The sequence below is a fragment of the Rhodnius prolixus genome, unplaced genomic scaffold, assembly GCF_049639745.1.
Source record: "Rhodnius prolixus isolate KJV_2025 unplaced genomic scaffold, Rpr scaffold_24, whole genome shotgun sequence".
NCBI classification, from domain to species: Eukaryota; Metazoa; Arthropoda; class Insecta; order Hemiptera; family Reduviidae; genus Rhodnius; species Rhodnius prolixus.
The window spans coordinates 265,974-276,226 of NW_027411637.1; positions in this window are offsets into that span (position 1 = coordinate 265,974).

The following is a 10,253-nucleotide window of genomic DNA, read 5'->3' on the forward strand; positions in this document are numbered from 1 at the left end:
GGCAGTTAGTTACTTTAGTTGACGTGGAGATGCGCTGCTGGCGTCAGTATGTCAGTAACGGTTTTTCTTTAATAACTTCTATAATATTGGGCACAAACGATGAAACTTGGCGAATCGCCGGCACAAACGAGGCCAAAGAGAATGGCAAAATAAATTTTGAAATATCTTAAAGACAAGCGAAATCGCATGTCCAACTTCCGTCTAGTTGGTATATTGCTTAAATTTGGTGAATGGACGGCACAAACGAATGGTGAAAAGAAATTTTCAAAAAACTCCAAAAATAAAAAGTGGCCAGACCAAATTGACATGCGAATTACTCGCCTAATAATGCGGCACAAACGAAGGAATTTGGTAAATCGCTGGCACAAACGAGTCCGAAGAGGTTGGGAAAAAGAAATTTTGAAAAAACTCAAAAACTATATTATAGTTATATCAATTTGTTTCATATTAACATGACACACGAATATCTCGCTTGGTATGGCGCCACAAATGAAAAAATTCTTTTGATTTTAATAAATTAGTTATTTCTAACGTTGTAGGTAAAAGAAAAGTACTAATATTTGCTGTGTTTGAAATGTGTTTTTGATGAAATTCTTAAATAAGTGTTAGTACGGTAACTTGCCGCTGTGTTGCGCTCAGTGCGAGGAAAAGTTTTCTTTAATATCTTTTTTAATTTTTAATCTATATTGCTGAAATTTGGTGAATCGCCGGCACAAACGAATGGTAAAAAGAAATTTTCGAAAAACTCAAAAATAAAAAGTTGCCATACCAACTTGACGTCAAGTTGTTATGGCCACATTGTTTTGCTAATAACTTCCGTAATTTTGCGGCACAAACAATAAAATTTGGTGACTCGCCGGCACAAACGAATGGTAAAAGGAAATTTTCGAATAACTCAAAAATCAAAAGTGGCCATACAAACTTGACGTCAAGTTGGTACGGCCACATTGTTTTGCTAATAACTCCTGTAATTTAGTGGCACAAACGACAAAATTTGGTGAATCGCCGGCACAAACGCGACACAAACGATTGGTAAAGAAAAAATTTTAAGAAGTTGAAAATAAATAGGTGGCTATACTAACTTGACGTCAAGTTGGTATGGCCACTTCGTTTTGCTAATAACTTCCGTAATTTAGTGGCACAAACGATGAAACTTGGTGAATCGCCGGCACAAACGATGTTCGATATTTGGTTAAAAAACTCGGTGGTGGCCATACCAACTTGACGGACGCCTTTTCTAATAATATTTCTAGAATTCTTTTATGAATAGCTATTATCCATATTAAAGATAAATTTGGTAATGTGTTCAATTAACGAGCCATTTTGGACAGCGGTTCACAGTTAAGTTTTATAACAAATAATTTGTGTAATAAATTAAAATTAGTAAAACATAAAACTTGCATCTCAATTGAAGGGCTTAACGGAAATAATTCGCATACAGCGTATTATATAAACACTGACATATATTCCGCAAAATCTCAATTTTCCACAACGTTGAATTTACACGTATTACCTAATGTTACTAATTTTATTCCAACACAAAATATAGATGTTAAAGGGTCGAGTATTCCGTATCACATACAAGATGATTTGGCAGATCCTAAATTTTCTGAAAGCGCTAAAATAGGCATATTGTTGGAAGCGGAAATATTCTTTCAATTATTGAAACCAGAGCAAATCGTTTGCAAGGATACTTCTTACTCATTAATATTTCAAAACACTGTTTTGGGCTGGATTGTTTCTGGAACAGTTGCTTCAAGGATTTCTGCACCTGTTAATTGCTTATTTGCTACTCTTTCAAATGTAATGGAAATAGATACAAATAAATTCAAAGTTCATAAATTAACACCAGAAGAAAAATTGTGCAATAGTTTATACGAACAACCTTTCGAAAGAGGCAGTGATGGTAGATTCATAGTAGAATTACCATTCAAAAGGGATCCTGAATGTTTAAGTGACAACTTAAATAATGCAGTTAAAGATTTCACAATTTAGAGCAAAGGTTCCACTCTCAACCTCAAATACATAAACAAATTGTCGACTTCATGAGAGAATATGAGAAATTAGGGCACATGGAAGAAATCAAACCTAACGAATTTGTTAATAACTGCAAATATTATATGCCTCATCATCCTGTTTTTAAGGAAAGTACAACTACACACATACGAGTAGTGTTTGATGCCACTACTAGCCCTTCTGATGGTGTTTCATTGAATTCCATACTTTTAAAGGAACCAGTCTTTCAAAGCGATCTGTTCTCAATTATGCTGAGATTCAGAATGCACAAATATGTCTTGACGGCTGATATAGCCTAAATGTATCGTCAAATTTTAATTAAAAAACATCATGTTGAGTTTCAAAGAATTGTATGGAAAGAATCTCCCAATCAAGAGCTCAAACATTATCGTTTATTGACTTTAACTTATGGTACTACACCAGCCAGTTTCATTGCCAGTAGATGTCTAGTACAATTAGCAGAAGAAAATAAAGCTGAATTTCCTACAGCATCAATGGTGATTGAAAGAGATTTTTACATGGATGATTTGATGGCAGGTGCAGATGATTTCGAATCTTTAAAAAATATACAATTGCAAGTAACTAGATTCTTAGTTCTGGTTGCTTTATCTTAAGGAAGTGGTGCTCTAATTCAAAGGATATCTTAAAGAAAATTTCATCTAAAGTAGAAGATCCTTATCACATTGTAGATATTGGAGCAAATGAGAGCATCAAAACTTTGGGATTAGCATGGAAACCCTTTTCAGACACTTTTGAATATAAAATAAGTAGATAGGATTTGGCGGTTCTGGAACACCTAAAATACAAAATGACGGCCATCCCCTCCCCTCCCACCCCCTCCCATAACCCTACCCCACCCCTCCTTATTGACCAATCATCGATTTCGACGAGGGTTTAAGCCACGCCCCCTACCCCCACCCCACCATATTGACCAATCATCGAACACGACGAGGGCTTTAGGCCACGCCCCTTCCCCCACCCCACCCTTCTTAATCGACCAATCAGCAAATTCGATGACACCACCTTTACCCCCACTCCTACCCCCACCCTTCTTAATCGACCAATCAGCTTATTCGACGACATCCCTTTACCCCCACCCAAGCCCTACTTCTATCACATGACACCTACCTTTACCCCCTCCACTCCCACCACCTCTAGGTCGTCGTATTCGTTGGCCTCCTAAACTCCTCCTACAAGATGGCGTCTCTTCCAACTTTTTTATTTTAATTATTTTTACTTACCTGGGATTCGATCCTACAACCTTCGTGCTGGTAGACTCGTCATCTTCACCAGTCGGCCACAGCAGCATACTCGCTAACTCTAGTTATAATCGATCTCTTCTATCTTACACTTCGCCCCCCTCGCCCACCGATGGGAAGGGGTACTTTTTTTTTATTTCTTACATGGGATTCGATTCTACAACCTTCGTGTTGGATGTTACGTCATCTTCACCAGTCGGCCACAGTGGTAGTCTCGCTTACTCTAGTTTTGAATGTTCTCTTATGTTTTAACTTGGAATTATTTTTTAAAAAATCTAACCCCCCTAACCAAGAATTTTTTTTTTTTATTTAAATTACCCCCACTATCACAAAAGTATTCAACTTAAATAAAAATGGGTAATAGAAAAATTATTTACTTACCCCTCCACCTGGACTGCTTCCGCTGCTGATGACGCGACCTACACTCACTGAAAACTAAACCCGAACTGACATTTGGACTGCGATACTAGCTATTACTAGCATTAACCCCCCCCCCACAATTACGTCACACTCTAACTAGCCAATAGAATTGCATCTTTTTTTCCAAATGATTACCTCTCTGGACAGGTCTCTGTAGCAAGCCCCTTGATTTATATTTTTGAATAAATATAGAAAAAATTAAAACATTATGACACAACTTGTTGCTACCGTAACTAATTAGCATATATCTTATTATTTCCGTTTACCAACTATACAAACCTGTATGAACATATCGTTATAGTCTCAATAGGATGACACGTATGATTACCTGAACATGCCCCAACAAGTCTGGACATGTAGCCAGCTGCCTCTTTCGCTTTAACCGTTTTATTATTTCCGTTTACCAACTATACAAACCTGTATGAACATATCGTTATAGTCTCAATAGGATGACACGTATGATTACCTGAACATGCTCCAACAAGTCTGGACATGTAGCCAGCTGCCTCTTTCGCTTTAACCTTTTTTTTTTTTTTTTTTGTTATTATGAAGTTAAAAGTAAATTGAACTTTGAACTTATTAATAAAATATAAATAAGTTTTAATTAACTTTTCTTTATTTATCTCATTATTTGTATATGGCTTAATATTCCTCAACTTGCATGTCTGAGCATGCCCTGTTTGTATTGGTCAGTAACTAACTGGTATCTCCCACCCTTGGGTATGACGTCACTTATAGTTAACCAATAGTATTTCATGTTTTTACTAATAATCGATTATCATAATCGATCCTTCTGATGATAAGGAAAAATACAAATGAACAAACATTAATTAAAACATTTTATTTTTATTTAAAGGAAGTATACAAGTAAAATAATATTATTTATTTCACAGTATAAATTTTATTTAAATTCTATGTCATATCTTCCATTATTAAAGCCTTTGTACATTATTAACACTTTTTTCTTTGATTGTTGGTAATCCTCCACCGTTTCATCAGTTATCACTGCCGCAAATCTGCGTGGAAGGAAGATCCTCGTTGGGTAGTCCATTGTCGGGCCAATATAATGTAAATGGGCAACGATGGCATCTCCAAATTTAGTGTTGATTCTTTCGAATTGCTTCACTTCGTATGAGTACTCTTTAACAAAAACTTACAGTTTAAAATGTTAAGTATAAGGGTTGATTAAACGCCAAAAGGTACACAAATCAGCTAGTACCCAACATTTCATTGATATTATTTTAAGTAATTTTACTACATTAATTTTCATTAATATTTTTTTGAATTTATTAGATGTTTCACAGACCCTTATGCTGGCCATTTTAATCTACAAAATATTTGTTCAAGTAGAACACCATTTAACTTAGAATGACTGTAATAAGATAAATAAGATATGCATATTTTTATAATTATTCCAGTATTTTACTATAAGTAAAATTAGAGGGACTACATTAAATTACAATTGAGAAATGAATAATTATTGTTGAATAATTTACTTGATATTACCTACGCGTTATTTGTGCTCACAAATACTTCGGAAAGACGAATTCTAGACTGAAATATTGTTTTAAATCCGTGATTCAAATTTAAATAGTAGCCGACTCTGCCTTTGTCTTTTTTTACTTTAACGTGCACGTACATACATACGATATATGTGACTATTCAGAATAAAGAGCATAATAAAGATAAATCAGAAGAATAATTTGGAATAAAGCTAAAATAAAGTACCTATTTAATTACGAAAATATAATATACATTTTATCATAATTATAACAAAAAAATAAAATATTATGAATGAACAAAGGGAAGGGATTAGCTATGCGGTTAGCATATTGGATTCCCACGTGGAGGTTCCGGGTTCGAATCCAGCTGCTGACCCTTAGATTTTCTCTTTCTAAGAGCTTCTTACAGCTCACTGTCCGGGTGATGGACAGAGTTGTCTGTAACGAGAGAACACTGTCCGGAGGCCGGCAGTGCACTGAAAAAAGCTCCGGGCGCCAATAACCTTGATGTTGACGCGACTTAAATCATAAAAGAAAAGAAAAAGAAAATGAATGAACTGGCCAGCATAAGGGTCTGTGAAACATCTAATAAATTCAAAAAAATATTAATGAAAATTAATGTAGTAAAATTACTTAAAATAATATCAATGAAATGTTGGGTACTAGCTGATTTGTGTACCTTTTGGCGTTTAATCAACCCTTATACTTAACATTTTAAACTGTAAGTTTTTGTTAAAGAGATTTTTGTACCTTTTGGATAGATTTTCTTTTTTGTATGTTTTGCAAAGTTACATATCTGCTTTTCAGATTTTATTAAAATTGGGAATAATAAATTTAATTTTATCATTATAACCTGAAAAGGTGTTAAGTCGGAGTTACTACCACTGGACAGATCTTTTTAAAGAATGATTATATTTGCGGTCCCCAAACCATCCTCAATAACAATTTTTTTGAGAAAGCGTTTTGAATAAAATAGGAAGGTAATTTGTACGTAAATAGCAAAATTAAACTGCGATTTCAGTACTTCCCTTTAAGAGGATTAAGAAAAATAAACTGCGATTACAGTACTTCTCCCTAAAAGGCAAAGAGGCAAAGATTTTGAATCGAACTACAATTCATTGATGAAAATCGGTTCACACATTGAAAATTTTAACGATTGCAATACTTCCTCTTAGTAGGTGTAAGAGCATGATGGCACTTCACAGCCACGTAGAGGAGCTTTAACCACTTCTTCTTACTAAATTTTATCAAAATCGGACTAACCGTTATAGAAATATTGGTAATAATAGTTTTAGAAAGGGCCTTACTTGGGTGGGGCAAACTCCCCTCCTTATGAGGCACAGCGTCGAGACTTTTAAAGTGCAAATCTGTACAAAATTTCGATTCGAATGACACTTTATTCATGAAAATCGGTTTACGTTTCGATAATTTGAAACGATTGCTATACTTCCCCTTAACAAGTGTAAGAGCAGATCGTCGCTTTAATGTTAGGTAGGGAAGCCCAAACCCTGTCATCCTACCAAATTTTATCAAAATCGGGCTAAGATTTACAGAGTAATTAATGATAATAATTTTGGAGGGGGCCTTACATAAAAGGGGCTAACTCCTCTCCCATTCCATGTACAGCGTCGCGACCCCCAAAAGGCACATCTACATAAAATTCCGAATCGAATGACATCTCATTCATGAAAATCGGTTCACGCGTTTAGGCGCTACGTTGTTTACAAAAAAGGTAACAACAACAACAAGAAGAACAAGAAGAACAAGAACAAGAACATTTTTTGAAAATGCCGTTTTTGCTCATTTTGAGCATCTTTTTTCTCAATATCTATCAAATCTAGCTTGTTGCAAAAAAATTACAGTCATAAAGGAGGATTTGCCCTATATTTTAAAGAAAATTTGGGAATTTTATCTTTTATAGAAAAAGAGAAAAAAATTGTCAAAGTTGGGTGTTTTTAAACCTAACGCTTTTTCGTGCAGTTTTTGATGATGAACCCTTATACAACTGTCCTACCGGACAGTTTTAATCCGGTTCTTAGATCTGATAATTTGCCAATACCCGCAGACCTTGTATTCACATCATTCAAAAAGCTTGCCAACTTAGACATCTAAAAGAAGAATATTATATGAAAGTATCACATCATTATCAATATATTGTTTCTTTAAAAAGTATGATTACTTACCTTTGAAGTATGAAGTTAACCTCTCGAGCTGTGGGCAACGAATGACGAATTACCTTACAAGCTGCACAACTTTACCGTTACGGTTGTCCCCCCACTCTATGACGTCACTTATAGTTAGCCAATAGAATTGCGTGCTTGTTTTCCCTCTCTCTCTTGCATGTGTCTCTCTATAAGGTGATTCATACCTCCCACCTTTGATGCAGGACTCAACCTGTCCGTTAACTTCATATATGTTTCTTAGAAAAAACAATATTTTTGAAACTGAACTTTGCCCTTATTACTTTTATTGCTTTATAAATAATAAAACTTTGAATGTTTGTAGACTTAAAAACTTACTTTTTAAAAAATGTAAACACGCTTGCACAACATGTTTGTACAGACAAGTCAAAATAATGATGACTCATACCATTGTCATATCCTCAACGTGCACAAGCTGCAGCTTAGTTTTTTTTTCTTATTTTGAACTAAATAAATTTTGTATATGCGCCCCTCTTAGTTCAGCTTCCGCCTTAAGCTTCCTCACCACGTCAAGGTGGAGGTCATCGAGGAAGATTGTTTTTTTAATTTTTTTTACTTTTTTTATTTTTTATTTTTTTTTTAAGTAATTTTATAATAAAAAAAAAGGAATAATTGAAAAATAAAGCAATAATTTAACTTAATACATTTATTAAATAAAACTTAAAAAGATACATATCTACAGAAAAATATAAAAACTTAAAAATCAACTTCAAATACAAATAAAATATTTAATTTCTAATTAGTACATTAAAGTGAAATAAATAAGAAATGTTTTGCTATCGAATCAGTTTATTTTAATGGATGTTGGAATTTTAGCTGCCTTGCACCAATCGCATTCATACATTGTACACAATCTGCACAAATCCATTCATGGTTTACGGGGATTTTACACCCCGCCAGTGACCAACATTCAGGTTTGTGTGCAACTCAATGCATTCGCCAGTGACCACATTCGTTCTTCAAGGCAAAAATATTTCCGTCTCATTCCAACCAAACTTACTATTGAGCCAGCAATTGATGGCTTTAATTCGATATTGCGTACATTTCTCTTTACAAGTATTGTGTATAATACACTGATTTCCTGCTGTTTCTAATGAATCAAGTTTTGGACAGTCATAATCTTCTAAATTAATTACACAACAACTGTACAGATTTTGCAAAAGAAATCTTTTCTTTTCATAACCCTTAACAAACACAAATTTATAATTACAATCAATAAACTTGAAAATATCTCTAATCATTTCATATTCAATATCCCCGTCATTCCATTTAATTTTATGATAATAATTTTCTAACCAATAATTGGTTCTTCTACTTTTTTCACATTGTTTATGTTGGACAGGTGGCTTGAATATCCCGTGTCTGACTGATTGAAAATTATAGTCTAATAGAGAAAGCTCTTTAACAATATAACCTCCTACAGTATCTACAAAGCACAGGAAGTCAGCTATCAGCACGCCTGTTTGAGCCATACTGAACACTGACCTAGCTCTTCAAGCCTTCTTATACCATACGACGTACAATACCTGTCAAAGGATTATATTCTACCACCCTGTCGTGAATAATAAGACAATAGGCAGTGGTGTTGGGCGGGAACATTTCTTTTGATTCAAATTCCAATCTAACATCTACCGGGCCACATTTGATAGATTCACACTGTTTAGAACAATCTATTACAATTAAGGGTGTTTTCTCTTTGAAATTTTGTAAAGAACTTAGAGCATACATTTGTTCTCCATAATATGACATTTGAAAGGAAGCATACATATGATATAGAATGGCAAAACGGTTAGAGGAAAAATCTACATTCAAATCACCGTATGGGAAAGCTTTACAATTAAGATAAAGTTTTACATTTGAAATAGAACAGTGGTCAAAGTGACTAGCATTGCTTTCCACATTATTAGCACGCCCGGTCTGAAAAGCTAGAATGATATATCGGGGCTTTTCCATTTGACTAGAAGTCTTTACTGACCAGATTTGCCTTTGAGTGGCCGGCAGCAAAGGGTAATCATAGAGTTCCCAACTTCTTAAACTTAGAGCAAATACCTTAGCAGATTTAAGATGACGCATAAGAGCCAATCTCTGATGTTCGTTGACTGTTACATAGGGCAGCATCCAGCAAAGCTTCACCATTTCAATTTTACACCTCTCCACCGCTTGATCTACATTCAATCTGTTGAATTTATAGGCATTTCCATCTTGTCTGCTTCTAACAAGTATCAATTCTTGTTTAACATTAATCACAATTTTCTGATAATCTTCACAAAATCCCAGTAGCGATGAGAGCGGAATGCATAAATTAAAACATCCTTCTGCTGAAGTGATGTTGAGAGCATCGCTTTGGGGATAGCACCAGCCCCAGTTTGTAATATACTGACAGCCTGCCTTAAGCGAAGCCAACCCTTTAAGTGTACAAGCTATTCCTGGGTTTTTTACTCGATCTATTTCAACTCCACTTAGTTCGTATCTTATTTCATCAAATAGAAATGCAAAAGCATTATTGGTCTTCCTTTAAAAACTTGCCTTCCAAGTAGAGCAAACTTTGACTGGGTAGCGTATATAGATCTTGATGTTGTACACTAATGCGTATTTCATCGCCTGGCAGTAGTTTTGAAGAAGCATGTGGGTGATGGGAATGCAATTCTATGCACTCGATTGAATTGTCAAACTGACATTTCTCTTCCAAATCTAACACTTCCATGATGATGATAGAACGTAGTAACCTGCAGCCTGAAGAAATCGAATACTGCTGTTGGTCAGCGATGTTCGCTCGGCAACTGTTCTCACTGGAATGATGCTCTTTTTCTCCGCAACTGTCCTTTTATCCCCTCTTCTAAAGTCTAAACCCATCT